The sequence below is a fragment of the Mobula hypostoma genome, chromosome 3 (assembly GCF_963921235.1).
Source record: "Mobula hypostoma chromosome 3, sMobHyp1.1, whole genome shotgun sequence".
Classification (NCBI taxonomy): Eukaryota; Metazoa; Chordata; class Chondrichthyes; order Myliobatiformes; family Myliobatidae; genus Mobula; species Mobula hypostoma.
Genome location: NC_086099.1, coordinates 99615675 through 99643469, shown reverse-complemented (window position 1 = coordinate 99643469; position 27795 = coordinate 99615675).

Genomic DNA, 27795 nt, shown 5'->3' with positions numbered 1-27795 from the left:
TGTGGGAAGTGAGGGAGGAGATTGCTGAGCCTCTGGCAATGATCTTTGCATCATCAACGTGGACAGGAGAGGTTCCGGAGGACTGGAGGTTTGTGGATGTTGTTCCCTTTTTCAAGAAAGGGAGTAGAGATAGCCCAGGAAATTATAGACCAGTGAGTCTTACCTCAGCGGTTGGTAAGTTGATAGAGAAGATCCAGAGAGGCAGGATTTATGAACATTTGGAGAGGCATAATATGATTAGGAATAGTCAGCATGGCTTTGTCAAAGGCAGGTCGTGCCTTATGAGCCTGACTGAATTTTTTGAGGATGTGACTAAACACAATGATGAAGGTAGAGCCATAGATGTAGTGTATATGGATTTCAGTAAGGCATTTGATAAGGTACCCCATGCAAGGCTTATTGAGAAAGTAAGGAGGCATGGGATCCAAGGGGACATTGCTTTGTGGATCCAGAACTGGCTTGCCCACAGAAGGCAAAGAGTGGTTGTAGACGGGTCATATTCTGCATGGAGGCCAGTGACCAGTGGTGTGCCTCAGGGATCTGTTCTGGGACCCCTTCTCTTCATGATTTTTATAAATGACCTAGATAAGGAAGTGGAGGGATGGGTTAGTAAATTTGCTGATGACACAAAGGTAGGGGGTGTTGTGGATAGTGTGGAGGGCTGTCAGAGGTTACAGTAGGACATTGATATGATGCAAAACTGGGCTGAGAAATGGCAGATGGAGTTCAACCCAGATAAGTGTGAGGTGCTTCATTTTGATAGGTCAAATATGATGGCAGAATATGGCATTAATGGCATGAATCTTGGCAGTGTGGAGGATCAGAGGGATCTTAGGGCCCGAGTCCATAGGACACTCAAATGTGCTACGAAGGTTGACTCTGTGGTTAAGAAGGCACATGGTGCATTGGCCTTCATCAATTGTGGGATTGAGTTTAAGAGCCAAGAGGTAATGTAGCAGCTAGATAGGACCCTGGTCAGACCCCACATGGAGTACTGTGCTCAATTCTGGTTGCCTCACTGCAGGAAGGACGTGAAGACTATAGAAAGGGTGCAGAAGAGATTTACAAGGAGGTTGCCTGGATTGGGGAGCATGCCTTAGAAGAATCGGTTGAGTGAACTCGGCCTTTTCTCCTTGGAGCAACGGAGGATGAGAGGTGACCTGATAGAGGTGTGCAAGATAATGAGAGGCATTGATCATCTGGATAGTCAGAGGCTTTTTCCCAGGGCTGAAATGGCTAGCACAAGAGGGCATAGTTTTAAGGTGCTTGGAAGTAGGTACAGAGGCGATATCTGGGGTAAGTTCTTTATGCAGAGAGTGGTGAGTGCATGGAATGGGCTGACGGCGGCGGTGGTGGTGGCGGAAACTATAGGGTCTTTAAAGAGACTCCTGGATGGCTACATGGATCTTAGAAAAATAGAGGGCTATAGGCAAAGCCTAGGTAGTTCTAAGGTAAGAACAAATTCAGTACAGCTTTGTGGGCCGAAAGGCCTATATTGTGTCGTAGGTTTTCTATGTTTTCTACAGTTACACAGAAATAAAGACTAAATGTAAAAGCTCTGTACTGACGAGAGTTATTTTCATGAAATTATATCAAAGTCCATTCTGAATCTTTATAAAATGTTCAACATGGACTTCGTAATGTGTGGTTAATTTTGTTTGATCAATAGTCTTATAAAATGTAAAGCTATTGATATCTGAGTTATTGAAGGTGCTTCAGGTAGTTACCTATATCTCACAAACCCATCCCATGAAAGGCAATGAAGATAATGACAATTACAACTTTCCCAGACTCTCAGTGGAAATCACTTCATTATTTATATGGTTTCATGAACCTGATGCTTAGAAACCCATCCAGTGTTGCCTGAAGATAGCGTTTATTTGTGTGATGTCAATAAAATACTGAATTGTCCGTAGGCCTAGGCCTGGAACCCTCCTCTTCTATTTCACACCTCCTCTTCAAAAATCACCACTGGAATGTATTTAGAATGAAAATTTCCCTCCAATTTTCTACTACACCGGTAGTTTTGTTCACTCCAGTAAGTCAGTCGGCAGCACGCAAGAGGAAGCTGGGAGTGAGTGGGGTGTGTAATTCGGGAGGGAGAGGCTGACATCACAGTCCAAGTTGGGCAAATCCATTCAATGCTCGGAAAATGCACTTCATTCTTCTCGTAAGCCTACCATTCTTCCCTCCATGTAACACAGCACTCACCAATTATCAGCCTACCGTCCTCCCCTCTGTGCAATACAACACTCACTAATTATCAGCCTACCATCCTCCCCTCCAGGCAGTACAGTGCTTATCAATTATCAGCCTACTGTTCTCCCCTCTGGGCAATACAGCACTCACCAATTATCAACGGCCTCTCCTAGCTCACATTAAAAACTGAGAACGGACTCAAGCAAATAAACACGGTCCTACCACGCACTGCCATACTGCGCTGAGAGACCTCTGACGAGATTGCGAATGGGACTGCTTGGTCACTGCCCACCACTGCCAGCATTAGCAGTTCAAAAAACTGTGATTACTTTTATTATTAATCACTATCTCTTGCGAAACCCCTAGCAACCTCTCACGAAACCCAATGGTTCCATGTAACCCCGGTTGAGAAACCTGTTCTAATAGAACAGAGTGACATTTGCAAAGCAACTTACCCCAATGAAATCCTTCCTCCCCTGAGGTACTATAAGGCACCGTAAGGTTTATGGAACCAGTGGAAGTAATTTAACATTACATCACCCTTCTCATTGCTTTGGCAATATGGCTAATATCACAGATCTATTAGCCCATCATGGTGGTGACGTTATTTAAAAAAGCCATACATTTACTCCCAATTCATGAACATCTTTCCATAATGCTGGTTTTTTTTTCAGTCACTACAGGCAGATCTAGATTCACAATAATCTTCTCTGATCCCTTCTGGTCTTCTCAGGTCATCATAAACTTCAAAATATATCATATTGTTTCTGTTACACTTGTTGGTGAAAACATTGCCTCCTTATGCATTCTATTAAAATCTTCAAAAGTTTAAACGACGGTATTAAATCTCCTTTTAACCATCTCCAAGAAAAATCCTCACTTCCTCTTTTCTATTATCCCCGACTTACAAGATATCACTTCTTCACTCTCTCCAAGCTCTAGAAATCCTCTTAAAGTACACTGCTCACTACTGATTGTTTAAGGATTGGAGGGAAATGTATAACAAATGACAATCACCTTGACAGCAGCTGTGATTTTTTTTCTTCAAGTCCTCTCCTTTAACACTAACAAAAGATTCAAGGTATATTTATTATCAAAGTATGTATGCAGTATACAACCCTAAGATTCACCTTCTCCACAGACAGCCAGGAAGCATTCAACTACCTTCCTGACAATAAGCTTTCTCCAGGCTATTAATGTGAGAAGAAAAGCATTTTCTTGCCAGTTCCTCCTTTTGCTGTACCTGCTATTTGGTATGGTAATGGCACGCCTTGTCGGCCTCCACTAACAAGGAACAGCTGCAAACACTGCTGTGGCATAGCAGTATTGACTCATTTTCAGGGGACAAAAGCTGTATTGCTGCTGGTGCTCTTGGGCTCCATGCAGTTTCAAATCTTCATCAGAATCCTTCCTGTGTCTGATACAGCATCCGAACACCCCGAATATCTACTCTCTACACTAAGATGTGAACCTGTAAGATATCCTAGAACTACAGCGCTTTCAGGGATCTCCACAACCAACTCTCTGCTCTGATTCTTCACGGCTAATGTCTTGAAATGAAGAGAGATCAAACGTCCAAGATACAAGATGCTCTCAAAGCAATGAAATCAGAACAAGCTCTGGGAACTACATCTGCAAAATTAACTGGCTAATTGGATTCAAGCAACACACACAACATGCTGGAGGAACCCAGCAGACCAGGCAGCATCTATGGGAAAGAGTACAGTCAACATTTCGGGCCAAGACCATTCATCAAAACTCAAATTGAATTCAATTGTTTTGGTGATAGAAGCAAAGGATAGTAGTGATGATATTTTTCTTACTGGATGTCTGTGACTAGTGGTGTACCACAGTGAACAGAGCTGTTTACTGGGACATTTGCTGTTTATCATGTATATTAATGACTTTATTGTGAATGCAGCAAGTATGATTAGTAAGTTGGCAGGTGACACATAATGTTGTGGAGAGCAAGAAAGGTTATCTAAGGCTATAGCAGGATCTCAATCAGTTGGAAAGTTTTTTTTCCCTACAAACCAACAAAAAAAATGAGAAGCATTAAATACAATGCTTGCATTTGATATTCCTGAAATGTTTTTGGCATCTGTTGAAGGTAGAAGAAAGGGGCCCTCAGGCTATCCTGGAGCAGAATGCAAGTGCAAAATGTGACGGGGTCCTGAATTATCCCTGTGAAGTGTGCTTTTGAAAAGAGAGAGAGAGAGAGTTGTTCAACACCAGACACCTTGTTGTTGGGAGAGAGAGGGAGGTGAAGACTGCTTGGAGATGGTGTTATAGTTTCTTTGCAGCATGTTTACACTTTGCAAGGACACTGGCAGCTTCCAAGTTCTTACAGAGAGAGAAGGGAGGAGCTGCTTGATGGACAGCTGGTGTTCAGCACGGTGAGATAAATAGAAGGTCAGCTGTTAGACCTACAGACACATGGTTTTGGACACTGAATGAGCTTTGTTGTGCCCACAGAAAAGGTGGGTTTTGGAGGATCGATCAGCGGTTCTCGCAGTATGAAAAGGATGTGACCGTTGGGGAGTTATTCATGTGTCTAACCCTTGCCTGGATTGATAATTCCACCACAGAAGAACGGTCCCCTTTGTTGTGGTCACAGTCGGTGACTTCTAAAGGATTTCGGAGGACAACAGGAAGATCGACTGCATCAGCTCACCTGAAGACTCAAATCTCTCTCTCCATCACTACTCAACTCAATACCACGAACTGAACTGAACTTTACTCATCATCGTAAGACTATCTATTTACCCCTAGACTTGAAGAAGCTTGGTTTTCATATACTTCCACACTCATGAATATATAATCATTGCTAACCTGTTTGATTTATCTGCATTTATATTACTGTATTGCATAGTTACTAATAAATACCATTAGTTAATAGCAATACCGGACTCCAAAGTGTTTTCCATGTCTGCTGGATCTTTAACCCATCACGGAGTACGTGACAAAAGCAAATGAACATCTGTGGCAAAAAGAAATTGCAGGTTGGGACAAGGAAGCTGACACTATTAAAATAGTAGAGGGTAACAAAAATATTCTAGTTAAATGTTCAGAACAGACCAGAGGAAATAATATAATCTAGGTAGGAGGAAATGAGTTAAGTGAGACAAGTTCAAATGGAAACAATGAGTCTACAGGAATGAATGGCTTGCATATTTTAGGAACATAAGAAGGAAAGTGGAAAGCTGTGTGTAATTCATTTATTTTCAAACAAGTACACCAAAATAACTGTCTGGGACTACTTTCCATGCTAGAAACCTTCTTGCAGCTGCTCCTACTATGGTACCTCTAAGACTTTTACCACAATTACAGTGAAGTTTTGGCAACAACATGCAGAGAGAGAGTAGTTGCACAAAAAAAAGCATTTGAAAGAATTGACACAGAAGGCTTGAAGAATCTATCATTTGGCAGCCTGCTCTGAAATAGTTTTGGCTGCTTGAATTTCTTTCAGGCTTTGCACATCCTTGAGATGATTATTTTCACTAAATGTAAAAACGCCTTTCCACATGAGACCAAACTTGATGGTACACAAGTGCAGGCACTGTGAAGTAGTGCTATTTGTACATAAAGCAAAACTGAAATGCAATATAAGAGTTTGCAAGAGAAGCAACCCATGAAAACATCAATGTATTCAAACTAGCTCTATAAACATGGAAGCCCGATCTAATACAACAAAGCTGTCCTATTTCCTCCATTTTCCCTTCTTAATCAGAGGAAATGATCACCCATGGCTACCAGTAAAATATATCACCCCTTTTAATAATCTGTTCCATTTTTTTTGGAATATAAGTACAAAACAAAAGCTTAAATAGATGGCAATATTACAGCACTTGTAATATTTCTGAAAAATAAAACAATGCCAAGGAATAGATCCTCATTTTGCAAAAATGAACTCAGAGTCAATCTGTCAAGTTAGTTCCTAAGGTGTAAGCTGATGTTGATAAAATGCATTCTTAATGCTTGTTGTTATTAAAGAGAATTGAAATTTCATGACACACTGATACAATTCAGGAATACAGTGGATTCCAGTTAGTTCAGGACCAGTACATTTTGGCCCAATTAAGCCGCTGCTCCAAATAGCCAAAGTTTCGTGGAACTAGTTAAAAAAGGTATAAAAAAAGACAATCAAATTATGGATTCAAATGAAATACAGAACAAATTAGAACAATACCAATAGTACTACATTACTATAAAACTGTGTATAGTTCCTAATAGTTATCAGTGGAGAAATTCATCCAGTGTACACAATGAACAAAATCTATGCAGACACTCAGTGCAACTAATGGACTGCCTTCATAAAATCCTATCCTTTTCATTTTCATTGTAACGCTCAAGATGTTTGTCGATACCTTCAAATTCTTTGTAGTTTCTAAACTGCTGAAGTAGAGAAACCATTTCACTTTCACTCTCAGCCACTTCTGGCATCTCCAAGCCTGAATGCTTGAAATCACAGTGAACAAAACAGTTCGGAATTGTCTTACTGCTTATTTCTTGCCAATTATCAGTGACAAAACTTAATGCTCTTTGAACACAAACACATGCAACTGGCGCTACTTAAAAACTGTTTGTTCTGTTAGAAACTATTCTGCAACAGACTCCTGCCCCCAGTTAAAAGGCATAGTACTCCAAATAAACAAAGGGAATCCTGACAATTTTGTCCATTTGTTTTTGTTCTTTAAGAGTTGTCCCAAATAAGTGGCTGCCTGATTAACCAATGGTCCAATTAACTGGAATCCACCGCATTTGTAATGCAGATTATAGTACCCCTCCAGAAATTTAGCAAAGGCTTTGTGATGCATTTGTATTCCTTGAGATAACTTCTACACATATATTAACAGTATTCTATTTTGGACAGTGTGTTTACCCAAGGAAAAGTATGAACCATGCTCCAATTTATATGCCTAGTAATTGCTGTATTGAGGATTGTATTCATTTCCAAATATAGTACAAGAAAATGAAAATATAATTGATCCATTTTAGGTTCATGTGTTTATAATCAAATTTCTATACATATTTGTTAAATGATTAAAATGGGGTAATAACTTAGAAATTAATTATTATTTGGAATTTGAAAGAGTCTGTTGGTCAGAACAAACTTAAGAATGTACAGCAGGATTTCATCCTCTCAATAAAATTACCTTCTTAGAAATATATTAAATAAGAATGGTCAAAGATATTGTCATTTTCAATCATTTTCAGAACAGCAGAAAAATGATTTAAAATTTGGCCTAAAGAAAACACTACCATTGAAAATGTTCTTTGTTAGATGCATATACTCTAGTTAATTGCTACTATATTTAGGTAGCCAGAAAAAATACGTAAAATATTCTGACCTTTCATTTTATTCAAGAAATACAGTGAAGGCTTATTTGTCAAATAATTAAGCGTTAGGAATGTTACTGTTAAAAAAAAAAGCTCAGTGTTTAAGAATCATTACAATTTAATAATGTGCTTCATTTCATGCATGGTGTCATAGACACCATCTGCTGCTATGAAATATTAACACCTGTCAGCATCCAAGATGTCTCAATAGATACACATCCATCCGTCAATTGCCACAAATCCATTTCAGACTTTATAAATGCCACATCTGAAAGCACCTTCATCTCACTGTAGATGACATTCCCACCCATGGTAATTACTTTATTTAAAGCAGATATGATTTTTCTTCTGTATAAGAGATTGCTGCAGGTGTATCTCTACTGATAGAGAAGGCACTGATGGTAATCAGATTGACTAATAAAACAGCTTTCAGTTACACTGCTTTCAGCTTATACAAGGCATATTGTTTTGGAGTCAATCATTTGCATCCAAAGCAATTGAGATTTAGATGTACTTTTGAAATATTTTGCAGAATTACCTCATTAATGTTAGACACAAGCAGAACCTTTGCGGGGAACCAAGTATTCCTCAGTGGAACATGTAAAATTTTGCATTGGCATGTGTTCTATTCAGATCAGATTCACAGGGGTTATAACATGGCTGACAATATACGAAATGAAGTAAAAGAATAAAGAAAAATATACCAAAATTATCTTGGCAGTAAATGTAATAAAATTAAATCAGATGTAGAAATGAATAGTGTTGTAGTTGATGGCATTCACTGCTGATAGTATCTTTAAAAATGCTAGGAGAATTTCAAGTGAAGAAAAGAGTTCAGTGATTATTGATAGCTCACTTTTAATGAATTTTCATTCTTCCTCTGCTGAAGTCATTGATTCCCTGTGCAAATTACTCACCATTATAATTACCATCCTCCTAGATGGTAGTTATAAACTATAAGCCTGGATAATATTCACTGTTCAGCTAAAATCTTTTAAGATCTAAGGCCCAACCCCTCTTCATATGTGTTCAGAAAGTGTCCTTTCTGTACAAGCAGGGTAGTAATCAGTGGCAGAACTTGCGCATTATTCACCCCTAACCCAGAGACAATGTTACTGTCCTTATTCCCACTTTCCCATTGCAAATATCAGCTAATTTAGTTCAAAAGGTACATGCAATCCAGACCACTTCAGGTTATACACATTCCATCATTTAAAAAGCCCATTAGGCACAAGGAAAGTGTTTTTCAAATGGAACACATCAATATAAAAATGGTTTATCAAAATTTTATTTAAGAATTATACAATGATCAAATTTAATTTTAATAGACATACAGTGCTTATAAAAAAAAGTATTCACTCTGTGTGGAAATTTTCATGTTTTATTGTTTTACAACATTGAATCACAGTGGCTTTAATTTGGCTTTTTTTGACACTGATCAACAGAAAAAGACTCTTTCATGTCAAAGTGAAAACAGATCTCTACAAAGTGATCTAAATTAATTATAAATATAAAACACAAAATAATTGATTGCATAAGTATTCACTTCCTTTAATATGACACACCAAATCATCACTGGTGTAGCCATTTGGTTTTAGAAGTCACATAATTAGTTAAATTAAGATCTGTTTTTGGAGACCTGTGTGCAGTCAAGGTATTTCAAATGATTGTAGTAAAAATATGCCTGTATCTGGAAAGTCCAACTGCTGGTGAGTCAGTATCCTGGCAAAAACTACACCATGAAGACAAAAGCAACTCCATGAAAAGGTTATTGGAAAAAGCACAAGTCAGGAGATGGATACAAGAAAGTTTCCAAGTCACTGAATATCTCTTGGAGTACAGTTAAGTCAATCATCAAGAAATGGAAAGAATATGGCACAGCTGTAAATCTGCCTAGAGTAGGCTGTCCTCAAAAACTGAGTGACCATGTAGGAAGCCTACAAGTGAGGGAGGCCATCAAGAGACCTATGACAACTCTGAAGGAGTTACAAGCTTGTGGGGATACTTCCTGCAGCAGACGTCAAAGGCTTGTGAAGGTAGACGGTAAAATGAATGCAGCAAAATACAGGGAAATCCTGTAGGAAAACCTGATGCAGTATGAAAGAGAACTGCAATTTGGGAGAAGATTTGTTTTCCAGCAAGACAATGACCCAAAGCATAAACCTAAGGTTAAACAGCAACAAACTTAATGTCCTGGAGTGGTCATGTCAGAATCCAGACCTCAATCCAATCGAGAATTTGTAGTTGCACTTGAAAAGGGCTGTTCGCTCATGCATCTCCATGCAATCTGACAGAGCTTGAGCAGTTTTGTAAAGAGGAATGGAGAAAAGTTGCAGTGTCCAAATGTGCAAAGCTGATGGAGACCTATCCACACAGACTCAAGGCTGTAATTGCTGCCAAAGGTGCATCTACTAAATACTAACTTGAAGCAGGTGAGTAATTATGCAATCAATTATTTTGTGTTTAATAATTGTAAAAAATTTAGAATAATTTGTAGAAATTTGTTTTCACTTTGACAGAAGTCTTTTCAGTTGATCAGTGTCAAAAAAGGTAAATTAAATCCATTGTGATTCAATGCTGTAAAACAATAAAACATGAAAACTTCCAAACGGGGGGTGAATACTTTTTATGGGCACTATATTTCAAGCATAATAAAGTAATCCTTCATCCCACATACAATCCTGATTTCAAAAGAGATATTTTCTTTTTTTTATATTTTATTTATGATTTTCTACAAACTACAGTGTAAAAGAAAATAATCAATAGTATAAATAGAAGGATCATAGCAATACAGACAAAAATAGCAATACAGGTTTCCCCCGCCATCCGAAGGTAGAGCGTTCCTATGAAATGGTTCATAAGCCGGAATGTCGTAAAGCGAAGAAGCAATTACCATTTATTTATATGGGAAAATTTTGTGAGCGTTCACAGACCCAAAAATAACCTACCAAATCATGCCAAATAACACATAAAACCTAAAATAACAGTAACATATAGTAAAAGCAGGAATAGAAACATAGAAAATAGGTGCAAGAGTAGGCCATTCGGCCCTTCGAGCCTGCACCGCCATTTATTATGATCATGGCTGATCATCCAACTCAGAACCCCGCCCCAGCCTTCCCTCCATACCCCCTGACCCCCGTAGCCACAAGGGCCATATCTAACTCCCTCTTAAATATAGCCAATGAACTGGCCTCAACTGTTTCCTGTGGCAGAGAATTCCACAGATTCACCACTCTCTGTGTGAAGAAGTTTTTCCGAATCTCGGTCCTAAAAGGCTTCCCCTCTATCCTCAAACTGTGCCCCTCGTTCTAGACTTCCCCAACATCGGGAACAATCTTTCTGCATCTAGCCTGCCCAATCCCTTTAGGATTTTATACGTTTCAATCAGATCCCCCCTCAATCTTCTAAATTCCAACGAGTACAAGCCCAGTTCATCCAGTCTTTCTTCATATGAAAGTCCTGCCATCCCAGGAATCAATCTGGTGAACCTTCTTTGTACTCCCTCTATGGCAAGGATGTCTTTCCTCAGATTAGGGGACTAAAACTGCACACAATACTCCAGGTGTGGTCTCACCAAGGCCTTGTACAACTGCAGTAGTACCTCCCTGCTCCTGTACTCGAATCCTCTTGCTATAAATGCCAGCATACCATTCGCCTTTTTCACCGCCTGCTGTACCTGCATGCCCACTTTCAATGACTGGTGTATAATGACACCCAGGTCTCGTTGCACCTCCCCTTTTCCTAATCAGCCACCATTCAGATAATAATCTGTTTTCCTATTTTTGCCACCAAAGTGGATAACTTCACATTTATCCACATTAAATTGCATCTGCCATGAATTTGCCCACTCACCCAACCTATCCAAGTCACCTTGCATCCTCTTAGCATCCTCCTCACAGCTAACACTGCCACCCAGCTTCGTGTCATCCGCAAACTTGGAGATGCTGCATTTAATTCCCTCATCCAAGTCATTAATATATGTTGTAAACAACTGGGGTCCCAGCACTGAGCCTTGCGGTACCCCACTAGTCACCGCCTGCCATTCTGAAAAGGTCCCGTTTATTCCCACTCTTTGCTTCCTGTCTGCTAACCAATTCTCCACCCACACCAATACCTTACCCCCAATACCGTGTGCTTTAAGTTTGCACACTAATCTCCTGTGTGGGACCTTGTCAAAAGCCTTTTGAAAATCCAAATATACCACATCCACTGGTTCTCCCCTATCCACTCTACTAGTTACATCCTCAAAAAATTCTATGAGATTCGTCAGACATGATTTTCCTTTCACAAATCCATGCTGACTTTGTCCGATGATTTCACCGCTTTCCAAATGTGCTGTTATCACATCTTTGATAACTGACTCCAGCAGTTTCCCCACCACCGACGTTAGGCTAACCGGTCTATAATTCCCCGGTTTCTCTCTCCCTCCTTTTTTAAAAAGTGGGGTTACATTAGCCACCCTCCAGTTCTCAGGAACTAGTCCAGAATCTAACGAGTTTTGAAAAATTATCACTAATGCATCCACTATTTCTTGGGCTACTTCCTTAAGCACTCTAGGATGCAGACCATCTGGCCCTGGGGATTTATCTGCCTTCAATCCCTTCAATTTACCTAACACCACTTCCCTACTAACATGTATTTCGCTCAGTTCCACCATCTCACTGGACCCTCTGTCCCCTACTATTTCTGGAAGATTATTTATGTCCTCCTTAGTGAAGACAGAACCAAAGTAATTATTCAATGGTCTGCCATGTTCTTGCTCCCCATTATCAATTCACCTGTTTCTGTCTGCAGGGGACCTACATTTGTCTTTACCAGTCTTTTCCTTTTTACATATCTATAAAAGCTTTTACAGTCCGTTTTTATGTCCCCTGCCAGTTTTCTCTCATAATCTTTTTTTCCCTTCTTAATTAAGCCCTTTGTCCTCCTCTGCTGAAATCTGAATTTCTCCCAGTCCTCAGGTGAGCCACTTTTTCTGGCTAATTTGTATGCTTCTTCTTTGGAGTTGATACTATCCCTTATTTCTCTTGTCAGCCACGGGTGCACTACCTTCCTTGATTTATTCTTTTGCCAAACTGGGATGAACAATTGCTGTAGTTCATCCATGCAACCTTTAAATGCTTGCCATTGCCTATCCACCGTCAATCCTTTAAGTGTCATTTGCCAGTCTATCTTAGCTAATTCACGTCTCATACCTTCAAAGTTACCCCTCTTTAAGTTCAGAACCTTTGTTTCTGAATTAACTATGTCACTCTCCATCTTAATGAAGAATTCCACCATATTATGGTCACTCTTACCCAAGGGGCCTCTCACGACAAGATCGCTAATTAACCCTTCCTCATTGCTCAAAACCCAGTCCAGAATAGCCTGCTCTCTAGTTGGTTCCTCGACATGTTGGTTCAAAAAACCATCCCGCATACATTCCAAGAAATCCTCTTCCTCAGCACCTTTACCAATTTGGTTCACCCAATCTACATGTAGATTGAAGTCACCCAGTATAACTGCTGTTCCTTTATTGCACACATTTCTAATTTCCTGTTTAATACCATCTCCGACCTCACTACTACTGTTAGGTGGCCTGTACACAACTCCCACCAGCGTCTTCTGCCCCTTTGTGTTACGCAGCTCTACCCATATCGATTCCACATCTTCCCAGCTTATGTCCTTCCTTTCTATTGCATTAATCTCTTCTTTAACCAGCAACGCCACCCCACCTCCCCTTCCTTCATGTCGATCCCTCCTGAATATTGAATATCCCTGAACGTTGAGCTCCCATCCCTGGTCACCCTGGAGCCATGTCTCTGTGATCCCAACTATATCATAATCATTAATAACAATCTGCACTTTCAATTCATCCACCTTATTACGAATGCTCCTTGCATTGACACACAAAGCCTTCAGGCGCTCTTTTACAACTCTCTTAGCCCTTATACAATTATGTTGAAAAGTGGCCCTTTTTAATGCTTGCCCTGGATTTGTTGGCCTGTCACTTTTACTTTTCTCCTTAGTACTTTTTGCTTCTACCCTCACTTTACACCCCTCTGTCTCTCTGCACTGGTTCCCATCCCCCTGTTGTGAACTAACCTCCTCACACCTAGCCTCTTTAATTTGATTCCCACCCCCCAACCATTCTAGTTCTATGACTGCCCGCCTTGATGTCGAAAGTTGAGGTTCGTCGTCTGATGTGGAAGGCTTGAAAAACGACAGTACAATATGCTTGACTGCTGAGCCTCACGCATTTTTCTATCATACAGTTCTTTGTAAGGACTGAAACCATCTTGCAAATATGCCCTAAACCGACATACCCTTTCAGAATGAAAGTCGTACTTTATCATTACTCATTCAGTTTCGATTGTTATCCTTTCCTCTTCCAATTGCATCAGCTCTTCATCTATCGGTTCTTGGTGATGGGATGCCAAAACCTCTTCAACATCATCTTCGTCAACTTCCACAAGCCAAACTCACTTTGTCCTTACTTCATTCACCACAATCAAAACGCTTAATTATGTCTAGTTTTACGCTAAGTGTAACACCCTTACGAGCTCTTTCAGGCTTTTCCAATACCTTAGAACTCATCTTGCAAATGGCTGCTCACAGGCATGTGTTTAAGCAATGCCGGCGAGAATGCCATTCCGAATCCAGGGAGAGCGGCTGCTCGGGGCGCGCGCTGCCTTTTATCGCGCACTGCTTTTCCCTGCGCGCTGCTTTTTTCGTAACAGTGAAAACACTTTCTGTTAGCGAAAACAGGTAACTAATGTAGGTCTTTCGTAACAGTGAGGTTTCGTAAAGCAAACGTTCAAAAAGCGGGGGACACCTGTAATACATATCCTAACAAATGAGCAAGTCACCGATATTAAAAATGAAAACTTAGAAAGGAAAGCACCCAACCCACCCACTATTCAACTCCAAGCCAACCATTATATTATAAGTATAAATATTTGAAAGGACTTTTGAGATAATCTTTTATCACCCCAGAATTATATATTGTAGTAAAAAAATAAATGAATAATAATAAAAAAAGCAGCCTGTTACTTAATCAAAGAATCAAAGAAAGCTGGAAATGCAGGATCTGACTATCAAGGGAAGAAAAAAAAATACACTTGTCAATCTAGGTGAGAATTATGAAAATATTCAAGAAAAGGTCCCCACACCTATGGAACTTAATGTCCGAATTAAAAAATGAATAGTAAATCTTTTCAAGATCTAAACAAGACATAATATCCCTAAGCCATTGAACATGGGTAGGGGGTACTACATCTCTCCACTTAAGGAGTACTGCACGTCTAGCTAAAAGAGAGGCAAAAGACAATGTTCATTGTTTGGCTGGGATCATATGTTTGTCAGGGTCTCGAGAAGTACCGAAAAGAGTGATCGAAGAATCAGGTTCCAAATGACAATTTAATATAGAAGATAAAGTTAAAAAAACATCTTTCCAAAATTTTTCCAAAGTAGGACAGGCCCAATACATATGAATAAGGGAAGCCTCACCTCCTTTGCATTTATCACACCAGGGACTAATATCAAAAAAGAGATATTTTCTTAGAATATTCCAAAAAATTAACCCTAATTTTAACCCTAACATTCTGAAACCCAGTATTATAACAGTACATCCTGTCAACAATAAGTTTTTCATTAATTCCTGATGTCATATCCTAAACTTTATATCCTCGTTCCCAACATGCACTAGAAAGCCTGAATCCAAAAGATGTAACTCATTATTGCTGACTGTCATCTCTCACTAACTACCATCCCATCTCTCTATTTGCCCCACTAGCCCATGAAGAAGGTCCAAAACTTAGTCTCTAGCATCTGACTTCATCTTTACACAAAATACTCCTAGGATATCCATCGTAATCTTAAGCATGATTTTTAAACTATATATAATGCACTCTCTTGTTGAAACTAGGTTTTTAGTTTTAATTCCACAGGATCACTCCAGACTGGATTGAATAGTAGCAAACAATGGTGGGCAAAAGGCAATGAAAAACATGAAGCAAATTAAAATGAAATACAAGAATAACAAGTAACTCAATTATCCTGCTGACTACAAACTCAAAACTAACTTAAGTCCACTTTTTGTCAGTTCTATGTCCTAGGATGCCTTCCTGAGATGCAACACCTTCAGTCTCAGTTTTACTATCTTTAGAAATGACTGAAGGGCTGGAAGGAATGAGTGGCACAATGCTCACCAAGTGCTGGTGCTGTTGCTGTCTCACTGCTCTAGAATGCAGTCCTGATTTTGTGGCATCCATAGAACTTACAAATTCTCCTGTGACTGTGTGGGTTTGCAGCATTGCCCCTATGAGATGTGGTTGATAGAAGGGCCGAGAGGTTACAGGGAAATAAATGGGAGATTTTAATTGATTTGGGATTTCTCTAAGAGACGGTAGAGACTTCGTGGGCTGAATGCTAGAACATAGAACTGTACAGCACAGTACATTCCCTTCATCCCACAATATTGTGCCGATCTTTTAACCTACTCTAAGATTCCCTCCTACAAAGGCCTCCATTTTTCTTTCATTCATGTGCCTATCTAAGATTCTCTTAAATGTCCCTAATATATCTACCCCACTACCACCCCGGCAATACATTCCATGCACCCACCAATCTTTGTATGAAAAAACTTACCTCTGATATCCTCCCTATACTTTCCTGCAATCCAAGGTGTCTATGTGACAAAAGACGGTGGCGAGGATAGTGCTGGTTCCAAGGCTAGGATCAAGACAATAGGAGACTAAAACGAGAACTAAGCACTAAATTAAGAATCTAGATGATAACCCAGGTTGAGTTTACAATTGAGCACTGAACCTCCATTTAGGTGCTCCTTAAGTACTGAAATTCTGACGGCAAAACAGGGTAGCCAATGAGCAGGACAATTCTGAATTCTTAAAGAGGCAGTGCCAGCTATTCACACTCTGGAGAGTTAGAGCATCAGAATTCCGGAAGCTGGGTTGGTTGTGTGGATGTCATAATAATTTAGAGGAAAGTATAGGGAGAATGGCCGATGTAGGTTCATTTTCTCCAAGGTAAAAAGCCCAGCTCACTCAGTCTATCCTCATAAGACATGTTCGCTAATCCAAGCAGCATTCTAATAAATTTCCCTGCACTAAAGCTTCCACATCCTTCCAGGTGACCAGAACTGAACACAATACTTCAAGTGTGTATCTTCATAGAGCTGCAACATTACCTTGTGGCTCTTGAACTCAATACCTAACTAATGAAGACCTACACATCATATACCTCTTACTATCCTATTAACTTGTATGCCTACTTCGAGGTACCTATGGACATGAAACCTCCCCCCGCCCCCAAGATCTGACAGTTCCTCCACATTGCTAAGAATTCTGTTATTGACCCTGTACTCTGCCTTCAAGTTCAACAATCCAAAGAGTATCACTTCGCACTTTTCTGGATTGAAATCTGCCACTTCTCAGCCCATCCCTGATTTCAATTAATCTCCCGTTGTAAACTACAGCAACTTTTTACACTATCCACAACACCACAAATCTTCCTGTCATCTGCAAACTTACTAACACAGCCTTCTATTACCTCATACAAGTCCCTTAAAATAATCACAATGAATAGGGTCCCAGAACAGAACCCTGTTCAACACCACTGGCCTCCAAACTCCAGGCAGCATACACTCCATTACATCCACCCTCTGTTTTCCATGGGAAAGCCAAGTCTGAATCCATGCTGTCTAGTTTTCCTTGGATACTGAATTTCTAAATGAGCCTATCATAGGGAACTTCCTCAAATATTCTCCTTCTTTGTTGTTGACACATATGAGGAAAATATAAGTATGCTAAAAGAGAAATAATGCAAGAATTCCCAGTGGAACTAACGGATTGGTTCTATCAGGTGTGTATTTTGCTTATGGTCCCTCTAGTGCCTGTCATCCTGCATTTATCCTTTGGCTCCTTATTATCTTGTTACCAGCTGAATACTTACTATGATGTGCCTGATCACTGGACTAATGAAGTTTGCTCTAGTTGGACAAATACTCCTCTATCCTTGCCTGTTCCTTTCAGTAAATCAGCTGCAGTGGAATAGCCAAACGTATAACTATGTATAATAAGACTTAACATGATGAATTCCACTGGAACTAACACTTGTAACGCTATCCTTTTATTTATTTTCATATTTTTAAGTTCAATTGGACAGCATGAATTGAATTTTTTCTTGTGATCTTATTGGCATATTGCTAGGTGAATAGAATTACAGCAAATGTTTAGGACTGAGCCTTCATTTTTTGCTCATGAATCCCTGGAGTCACTTGGAGGGTTAGGTATCTAAAGGTCCCCAGAAGATTTGTAATACCTGCAGAAAAGATCCAAAGTTCTCTTAAAGGACAAGAGGGGACCTAATAAAGGTTCCTTCTCCTTTTGATTTTATCCCAAATCTTCCTCTATCTAGACCCCAATCTCCAAATTTGATTTTATTGAGGTATACTGCTGACTTAAGACTGCTGTCCAGCTTATGACATCCTGACACACTATTGGAACTTTGTTTTTACTTTATTTGCAGAATGCATTTTTTGTGGCAGGAATCTATTATCATATCCAAATTGCCTGAAGCCCAGGAAAATGGACCAGTCTCAGAACAGATTTGGAAGGACAGCTACATCCAAGCCTATTGGAATCTGGCCAGATAAGGAAAGACCAGCCTCACTGAAATATCTGATCTGGTAATGATTATCTTTTTTTTCCCAGAATGGGAAATTTGCACTTGTTTTAAGTTCAATACACGACTCATCTGTTTGGGAGATGAGAGCAATTTGGTCTATTATATCTGACATTAATTTAACATGGGTGAGTTCAGGCCATTCCAAAAAGGTTCATCAGTAACTGAGAACTTAATATGTCGATAGACTAGAGTGATGCAATGATTAGATGAGAGGCTAATGTCTGGTTATCTTAAAGTGCAGGTATATTTGCTGCTGTTGCAAAATTGAAGGGAATTATAATGATATTTGCCCATCACCGAAATATAGCTCTTTAGGTTTCTGTGCACCATCTAGTGGTGCAATCTCTCAGCTATAAAGCTGAAAAGGTGGATTTAATTTAGTAAGTTGTTCCTATTTAATGGTTGTCCTATAATGGCAACAATATCATTCCCTATCCTAAACGCTTGAGTTCAAGAATACTATTGTTTTATTATATATTGTACTTCTATTATGCTATTGTGGTACCCATTTGCTTAATAAGCAGGCTTCAATCAAACCAGTGCCCAAAAAGAGGGTGATAACCCATCTCATTGACTATCACCCAGTGGCTCTTACATTCATAGTGATGAACTGTTTTGAGAGGCTGATGTTGAAGCACATCAGCCCCTGCCTGAGTGGTGACTTGGATGCACTCCAATTCGCCTACCGAAGCAACAGGTCCACAGCAGATGGTATCTCATTGGCCCATCACACAACCCTAAAACATCTGGGCAGCAAAGATGCATACACCAGGATGCTCTTTATCAATTACAACTCAGCATTTAGTACCATCATCCCCTCAAAACTAATCAGTAAACTCCAAGACCTGGGCCTCAAGACCCCCTTGTGCTATTGTATCCTGGATTTCCTCACTTGTAGACCCCAGTGGGCTGAGATAGGCCTAAACATCTCTCCACAATCTCCATCAGCAAAGGAGCACCACAGGGATGTATGCTTAGCACCCTGCTCTATTCACTTTACACCTATGACTCTGTGGCTAAGTACAAGATAGAAAATTTAGCTGAGTGGTGTCATAACAACAACCTCTCACCCCAATGTCAATTAAACCAAGGAAATGATTGTAGACTTCAGGAGAGGAAAACCAGAGGTCCATGAGCCAGTAATCATCAGAGGATCTGAGGTGAGATCAGTAACTTTAAATTCCTGGATGTCACTATCTCAGAGGACCTGTCCTGGACCCATCATATAAATATAATTGCAAAAAAAGCACAACAGTGCCTCTACTTTCTCAGGAGTCTGCAGAGATTTGGCATGTCATCAAAAAACTTGACAAAGCTTTAAGAGGTTAGTCATGACTAGACTGAACTCCCGCCTCAGCAAGGACCTGGACCTATTGGAATTCGCCTATCTCCACAAAAGGTCAGTGGCAGATGCAAACTCAATGGCTCTTCACACGGCCTTAGACCACTTGGACAAGACAAACACCTATGTCAGGATGCTGATCATCAACTATAGCTCAGAATTTAGTACCATTATTCCCACAATCCTGATTGAGAAGTTACAGAACCTGGGTCTCTGTACCTCCCGCTGCAATTGGATCCTCAACTTCCTAACCAGAAGACCACAATCTGTGGGAATTGGTGATAACATCTCCTCCTCACTGACGATCAACACTGGTGCACCTCAGGGGTGTGCGCTGATCCCACTGCTCTACTCGCTATATAACCATGACTGTGTAGCTCAAATACCATCTATAAATTTGCTGACAATACAACCATTGTTGGTAGAATCTCAGATGGAGATGAGAGGGGGTACATGAGCGAGATAAGCCAACTAGTGGAGTGGTGTCACAGCAACAATCTTGCACTCAACGTCAGTAAGACAGAAAAGCTGATTGTGGACCAGGAAGGGTAAGACAAAGGAACACATACCAATCCTCATAGAGGGATCAGAAGTGGAGAGAGTGAGCAGTTTCAAGTTCCTGAGTGTCAAGATCTCTGAGGACCTAACCTGGTCCCAACATATCGATGCAGTTATAAAGAAGGCAAGATACCAACTATACTTCATTAGGAGCTTGAAGAGATTTGGTATGTCAACAACTACACTCACAAACTTTTATAGATGTACTGTGGAGAGAATTCTGACAGGCTGCATCACTGTCTGGTGTGGAGGGGCTACTGCACAGGACCGAAAGAAGCTGCAGGGGGTTGTAAATCTAGTCAACTCCATCTTGGGCACTAGCCTACAAAGCACCCAGGACATCTTCAGCGATCGGTGTCTCAGAAAGGCAGCGTCCATTATTAAGGACCTCCTGCACCCAGGGCATGCCCTTTTCTCGCTGTTACCATCAGGTAGGAGATACAGAAGCCTGAAGGCACACACTCAATAAATCAGGAACAGTTTCTTCCCCTCTGCCATTCAATTCCTAAATGGACATTGAACCCTTAGACACTACCTCACTTTTTAAATATATTATTTCTATTTTTGCATGATTTTTAATCTATTCAATATACATATACTGCAATTGATTTACTTATTCACTTTTTTTTTTCTTCTTCTTCTATATTATGTATTGCATTGAACTGCTGCTGCTAAGTTAACAAATTTCACGACACATGCTGGTGATAATAAACCTGATTCTGATTCTGATAGATGCATGGTGGAAAGTGTGCTGACTGGCTGCATTACAGCCTGATATGGCAACACCAATGCCTCTGAGTGGGAAATCCTACAAAAGGTAATGGATTCAGCCCAGTACATCAAAAGACATAATGCTCCCAACCACTGAGCAGTTCTACATGAAACATTGCCGTAGAAAAGCAGCATCCATCATCAAAGATCTTCCCCACCCAGGCCATGTTCTTTTCCCACTGCTGCCATCAGGTACAAGAGCCTCAGGACTCACACCACCAGGTTCAAGAACAGTCACTACTCCTCAACCATCATGCTCTTGAACAAAGAGGGGATAACTATACTTATTCTATTTTTGGTGTTCCCACAACCAATGGTCTCACTTTAAGGACTCTTCATCTTTTTATTTCATGTTCATTACTTATTGCTATTTATTTATATCTGCATTTGCAGTTTGTTGTCCATTGATCCTGTTTACAGTTACTGTTCTATAGATTTGCTAAGTGTACCTGCAGAAAAAGAATCTCAGGGTTGTATGTGGTAACATGTATGTATTCTGACAATACATTTTACTTTGAACTTTTTCCATTATATTTTCAAAAGTTATGTAATTATCCCCATTCAATTAAGCTTGGAGAAGGTACTGTTTCCCAGCAGTTATAAATTTATGGCTCATTTGTTGGTCCAGAAATTTGTCTCATAAATCTAGTCCGATGTTCATCCAATATCAGATTAATATTCTTCAGTAAGTGCTGTATCCTGTTGTTCCTCGTACCTTATACAAATTTTCATGTACAGCAGATATTTTAAATAACTCTGCCATGGATGGTCCCAAGCCCAGCTGCAAAAAGGGGAGGGTTGGGCATGGGGCTAGCAACCCCATCCCATATAAACCCAGAGCTACAGAGCTCCAAAGATCTCATCCCTGGCAGAGAAATGACACACCAAGAAGATGGGCTGCACCTGGGGACAACTTGAAGGACTGGCCCAAGACAGTGGACTTTGGCGAGATACTGTCAGTGGTCTAAACCTCAGTAGGGAGTGACAGGCATAACTAACCGAATATTTTAAATAAGACCACCAACTGAGAGGAAGATCTCAGGTAAATGCTAACCTTCTATTGATAAGGTGCAATTACAAAGTTAACTTAGTAAATAGTCAAAGTACGTACAGTACATGATGTAATATACTACCTTGAGATCCATTTTCTTGCAGCATTTACAGGAAAAATAAAGAGCACAACAGAAATTACAAAGAAAACTATACATAAACAAAGACAAACAACTAATATGCAAAATAAAACAAACTTAGCAAATAAAAGAAAAAGTACAGAGAACACAAGTTGAAAAAATGTCCTTGGAAGTGAGTCAGTTCAGGGCCGTGGTGATTAAAGCTATCCATGCTGGGTCAGGAGCCTGATATTGTAGGGCAATAACTGATCCTGAACCTAGTGGTGTGGGATGAAAGGCTTCTGTACTTCCTGCCCAATGGTAGTAACGAGAAGAGAGCATGGCCTAGATGGTGGGTATCTTTGATGAGAGATGCTGCTTTCTTGTAGCAGCAATCCATGTAAATGTGATCAATGGTAGAGAGGGGTTTGCCTGTAATGGACTGGGCTGTATCCATCACTTCCCTTGGTATCTTCCATTCCTGGGCATCGACGTTTCCGTACCAGGCCATGATGGAAACAGTTAGATTGCTGCGCCTTCTTTGTGTTGGCACTTGTGCGCTGATCCCAGGACAGATCCTCTGATATGATGATGTCAGGAAATTTAAAGCTAACGACCTTCTCCACATCTGATCTCCTAGTAAGGTCTGGGGGTCATTGTGCTCCAGCTTCTTCCTGTACTCGATAATGATCTCTTCGGGTTTGCTGACACTGAGTGAGAGGTTGTCGTTGTGGCACCACACTTCCAGAAGTGAGTAAAGCAGGGGGCTAAGCATATAACCTTGTGATACACCTGTGCTGATTGTCAGTGTGGAGGAGCTGTTGTTGCCAAATGTATTAAATGGATTCTGCCAGTGAGGAAATAGAGGATCCAGGTACACAGGAATGTATCAAGGCCCAGGTAATGGAATATAGTGATGAGCTTTGAAGAGTCGATAGTGTTGAATGCTGAGCTATAACCAATAAAAAGCATCAGGATGTATTTCCAGGTGTTCCAGGACTGAGTAAAGGGGCAATGAAATGGCACCTGCTGTCAACCTGTTGTGATGATGGACAAATTGGAGTGTATCCAGGTCACTCCTCATGCAAGAGTCGATATGCTTCATGATCAATCCCTCCAAGCATTTCATCACAGTGGATGTGTTACTGGATGATAGTCATTGATTCTTCAGGTTTTCACCATTCCTCAATTTAAAGAAAGCAAAAAACTATAGATTTTTTCTCTCTTCCATGAGCAGAAAACTATCACAACCAATTCTTTTCTGGTTGTCACCAGGACACTTTTAGCCCCCTGCTATTTCTTCCCTGATCCCATAAGGGAGATTCCCTTTTCCCCTCTAATAAACCTACTCCCTGCAAGATATTCCACAAGCCATTTTTACCTCCTGCTATCCAAAATCTTAAATATCACTAAGGATGCAATGAGTCTCTAAGAGGTTTTAAGGGAGGAGATAGATAAGAGTAGAAGACTAATCTTGTACATATTGAAATTCAAGTTCAATTATCATTCAACCATACATGAATATAGCCAAACAAAATGGCATTCTTCAAGGGCAAATGTATAAAACACATTATCAACAGCCCACAGCATAAAGCACATATAGTTACAATTTCAGAAAAACATATGAAGAAAATAAATAATATAGCCGAAGTTCCTGAGTGGCATTACTATAGATTGATAGCAAGTTGTCCCTGTTCTTCAACCAAGCAAACACTGGGGGGCAGCACTGATGGGAGAAGCCAGCCCCTAACCCAATACAGATTCCAGTGCATCCACAGGGGCCCCTGCTCTCTCACTCACTGCCTCAGTGTCTCCTCCCCTGGATGGCTGCAACAGGCGACAACGTGGCAGGAGGGCCGAGTCATTGCCTCCATTGAGGCAATGCAGCTCCCCCACTGTCATTTTTGCCAATGAACTAGTAAACTGGACTTGCAGTATTCTACGTTACCAATGTCCAACAGGGTCTTGCAATCACAATAAAAATGTCCAGTACAATCACTCACACTGCACTGTCCAGCAGTACACAAGTCCTAGAATTTAAAATCACTCTAAGTTCTTGGTGTGAGAACTTGTCACACAAATCTCAGCTACTTTATGAGTCAATCCCAGATTAAATTAAAATTGAAGTTAAATGCAGTTGCGTCTTGGATGAAAATGTATTTGCCACCATTTACTCACATGTACTCGCTGTCATGTTGTTAATTATTCAGCACTAAGTCATATAACATTAGTGATACTGGAAACTTTATACTTGCAGGTCATTTTCTCTCAGAAACTGCTCTGCTCCTGGGATTTTCATACACAGCAGTCCCTAGAGTTTACAGAGGATGGTAGGTGAAACAAAAACATCCAGTGAGCCTAACATTCTTGAACCCTACCATGTGTATGTTTATTTTTTTCATTTATTAGTCCTTCCATAGTGCATCCCCTCTCACTCATCCATGCGTAAATTCAATCTGTCATCATCCTAGAGCTAACAACTCTTCGCCTCGCGATAACCATCATTATCAATTTGCATGTTGCCTGGAAACTTATTAATTCTACCTCTTACATTTACGTCCAAAATATATTTCATAAATAGTGAGGGTTCTATCACTGAGCCCTATGGTACACAACTGATCACATGCTTCCAAACATAAAATCACCCCTCCACCATCACCTGTGCTTCCTCCTATCAAACTAATTTTGGACCTTGCAGTGTATCTCATGGGCTCCAAACTTCTGGGATAGTTTCCATGTCCTTTCTGCAATCATGGCATGACCTAAACACAGCAACACACAACAAATGCTGGAGGAACTCAGCAAGCCAGGTAGCGTCTATCTTAAAGAGTAAACAGTTGATGTTTCGGGCCAAGACCCTTCTTCAGGTGTGGACGTCAGTGCAAGAAGGTGGGGAGAAGTGAGGAAGAATTACAAGGTGGTGGGTGATAGGTGAAACCTGGAGAGGCAGAGGGGTGAAGTATAAAGCTGGGAAGTTGGTTGGTGAAAGAGATAAAGGGATGAAGAAGGGGGAAATCTGATAGAAGAGGGTCGAAGACCATGGAAGAAAGAAAAGGGGGAGAAGCGCCAGAGGGAGGTGATGGGCAGATAAGGAGATTAGGTGATAGGGAAATTGGAACGATGAAGGAGGAGGGGGCAATTACCAGAAGTTCGAGAAATCTATATTCATGCCATCAGGTTGGAAGTTACCAAGACGGAATATAAAGTGTTGCTCCTCCAACCTGAGTATGGCCTCATCGCAGCAGTGGATAAGGCCATGGACTGACATGTTGGAATGGGTGGCCACCGGGAAATCTCACTTTTTCAACTGTAGGTGCTTGGCGAAGCGGTCTCCCAATCTACATTAGGTATCACCAATAAACAGGAGGCCACACCATAAGCACCGGATACAGTAGGTGACTCAACATACTCACCAGAAGGACTGTTTGGGTCCTAAATGATAGTGAGGGAGGAGGTGAAGGGGCCTGTGTGGCATTTGTTCTGCTTGCAAGGATAAGTACCAAGAGGGAGATCAGTAGGGTGGGATGAAAGGACAAGGGAGTCGTGTAGGGAGCGATCCCTGTCGAAAGCAGAAAGTGAGCTTGGTGGTGGCATCCCAATAGAGGTGGTGGAAGTTATGGAGAATTATGTGCAGGACACAGAAGCTAATGGGGTAACACACACAAAATGCTGGGGGAACTCAGCAAGCCAGGCAGGATCTATGGAAAAAAGTACAGTCGACATTTCGGGCCAAAACATCGACTGTACTTTTTTCCATGGATGCTGCCTGGCCTGCTGAGTTCCTCCAGCATTTTGTGTGTATTGCTTGGATTTCCAGCATCTGCAGATTTTCTCTTGTTTGAGGCTAGTGGGGTGGCAGGTGAGGATGAGAGGAATCCCATCCCTGGTGGGGTGGCGGGAGGATGAGGTGAGGGCAGATGTGCATGAAATGGAAGAGATGCAGATGAGGGCAGCGTTGATGGTGAAGGAAGGAAAGCACTTCTCTTTGAAGGAAGATATTTCATTGATCCTGAAAGCAGATGTGGTGGAGATGGAGGAACTGAAAGAAGTGGATGGCACTTTTACAAGGGACAGGAAGGGAAGAAGTATAGTCCAGGTAGTTGTGGGAATCAGTGGGTTTATAAAAGATATCTTCAGATAAATTGTCTCCAGCAGCAGACAGCTTGAGAAAGAGGAGGGTGGTGTTGGAAATGGACCAGGTAAATCTGATGGCAGGGTGGAAGTTGGAGGCAAAATTGATGATATCATCAAGTTCAGCATGAGTGCAGGAAGCAGCACCAATGCAGTCATCGAGGTAGCATTGGGAAAAGTTGGGGAGTGATATTGTAAGCTTGGAACATGGACTGTTCCACGTAGTCAACAAATAGGCAGACATAGCTGGGAGCCATGTGAGTGCCCATGGAAGTAGAAGGTGCTGAAGGAACAATTATTGAGAGTGAGGACAAGTTCCACCAGATAAAGGAGAGTTGTGATGGAGGGGAATAGGTTGGGTCTGTTGTTTAAAAGAAATGGGAGAGCTTTAAGGTCCTCCTGACGGGGGGCGGGGTGGTGGAGCTGTATAGGGACTGGACATCAATAATGAAAATGAGGCAATCAGGGCCAGGAATAGTTTACATTTCTGTCTGAGGTACAAATTTCAGAACTCTATCATCCTCAGTTCTGTGGTACAAATGTGTCTTCTATTATATCATTTCACAAAAATATATATATTGTGTCAACTGTAAAATGGATATAAATCACAAACTCCATATGCTATTAAATAAACCCTAGCAATATTTGGTGAAATGTTTGAAACTTATGTGGAGGAGTTGCAGAACAAATTCAATGGGCCCAAATGGCCTAATTCTGCTCCTCTGTCTTATGGTGGAGAATGTCACAGAATCTTAACATTTCTCATTCTCAAATCCAATTCTTTTCTAATATCTCATGAACTAAAGGTAACATTTGACTGACCAGATCATATTTACTGAGCCATTATCTGTGGTGTAGATAGGGAAGAGAACAGGCATAGATGTGAAAGTTATGGTTGTCCACCAATTATTGATTACAGGCAATATGATCATTAACACTGATAGTAACAGGATATACTGTAGATTGTTTATACTACGATACAAACTAGGGGAGATGGAAGCTACTTGGATCCTTTTCTCCTCTGCCAGTTATTACCTCAACTGCACTCGACACACACAGAGTGCTGGAGGAACTCAGCAGGTAAGGCAGCGTCTATGAAAATCAATGTTTTGGGCCAAGACCCTTCTTCAGCAATGGACTGGAAAGGAAGGGGAAAGATGGACCAGTTAGAAGGTGATAGGTGAAGCCAGGGGATGTGAAGGGTAAAGGACTTGAGAGAAAGGAATGGGTATGAGCTGAGAATGGACCATCGGAGAAAGGAAGAAGGAGGGGAACAAGTGAAAGGTGATAGACAGGTGAGGAGAAGAGGTAAGGGGCTAGAATGGGAAATAGGAAAAAAAAGGGGAAGAGAAGGGGAGGGGAAAAAAATTACTGGAAGAAATCAATGCTCATTTCACCAGTTTGGTTACCTAGACAGAATACAAGGTGTTGCTCCGCCACCCTGATAGTGGTCTCATTGTGACAAAAGAAGAGCCTATGGATCGACATGTTGGAATAGGAACGGTGATAGAAATTGAAAATGCTTGACCACCAGGAAATTCAGATTTTGGCAGATACTGTGAGAGCTCGACAGAGTGATCCCCCAATTTACTTTGGGTTTCACCAGTGTAGAGGAGGCTGCATCGGGAGCACTGGATTCAATAGATGACCCCAACA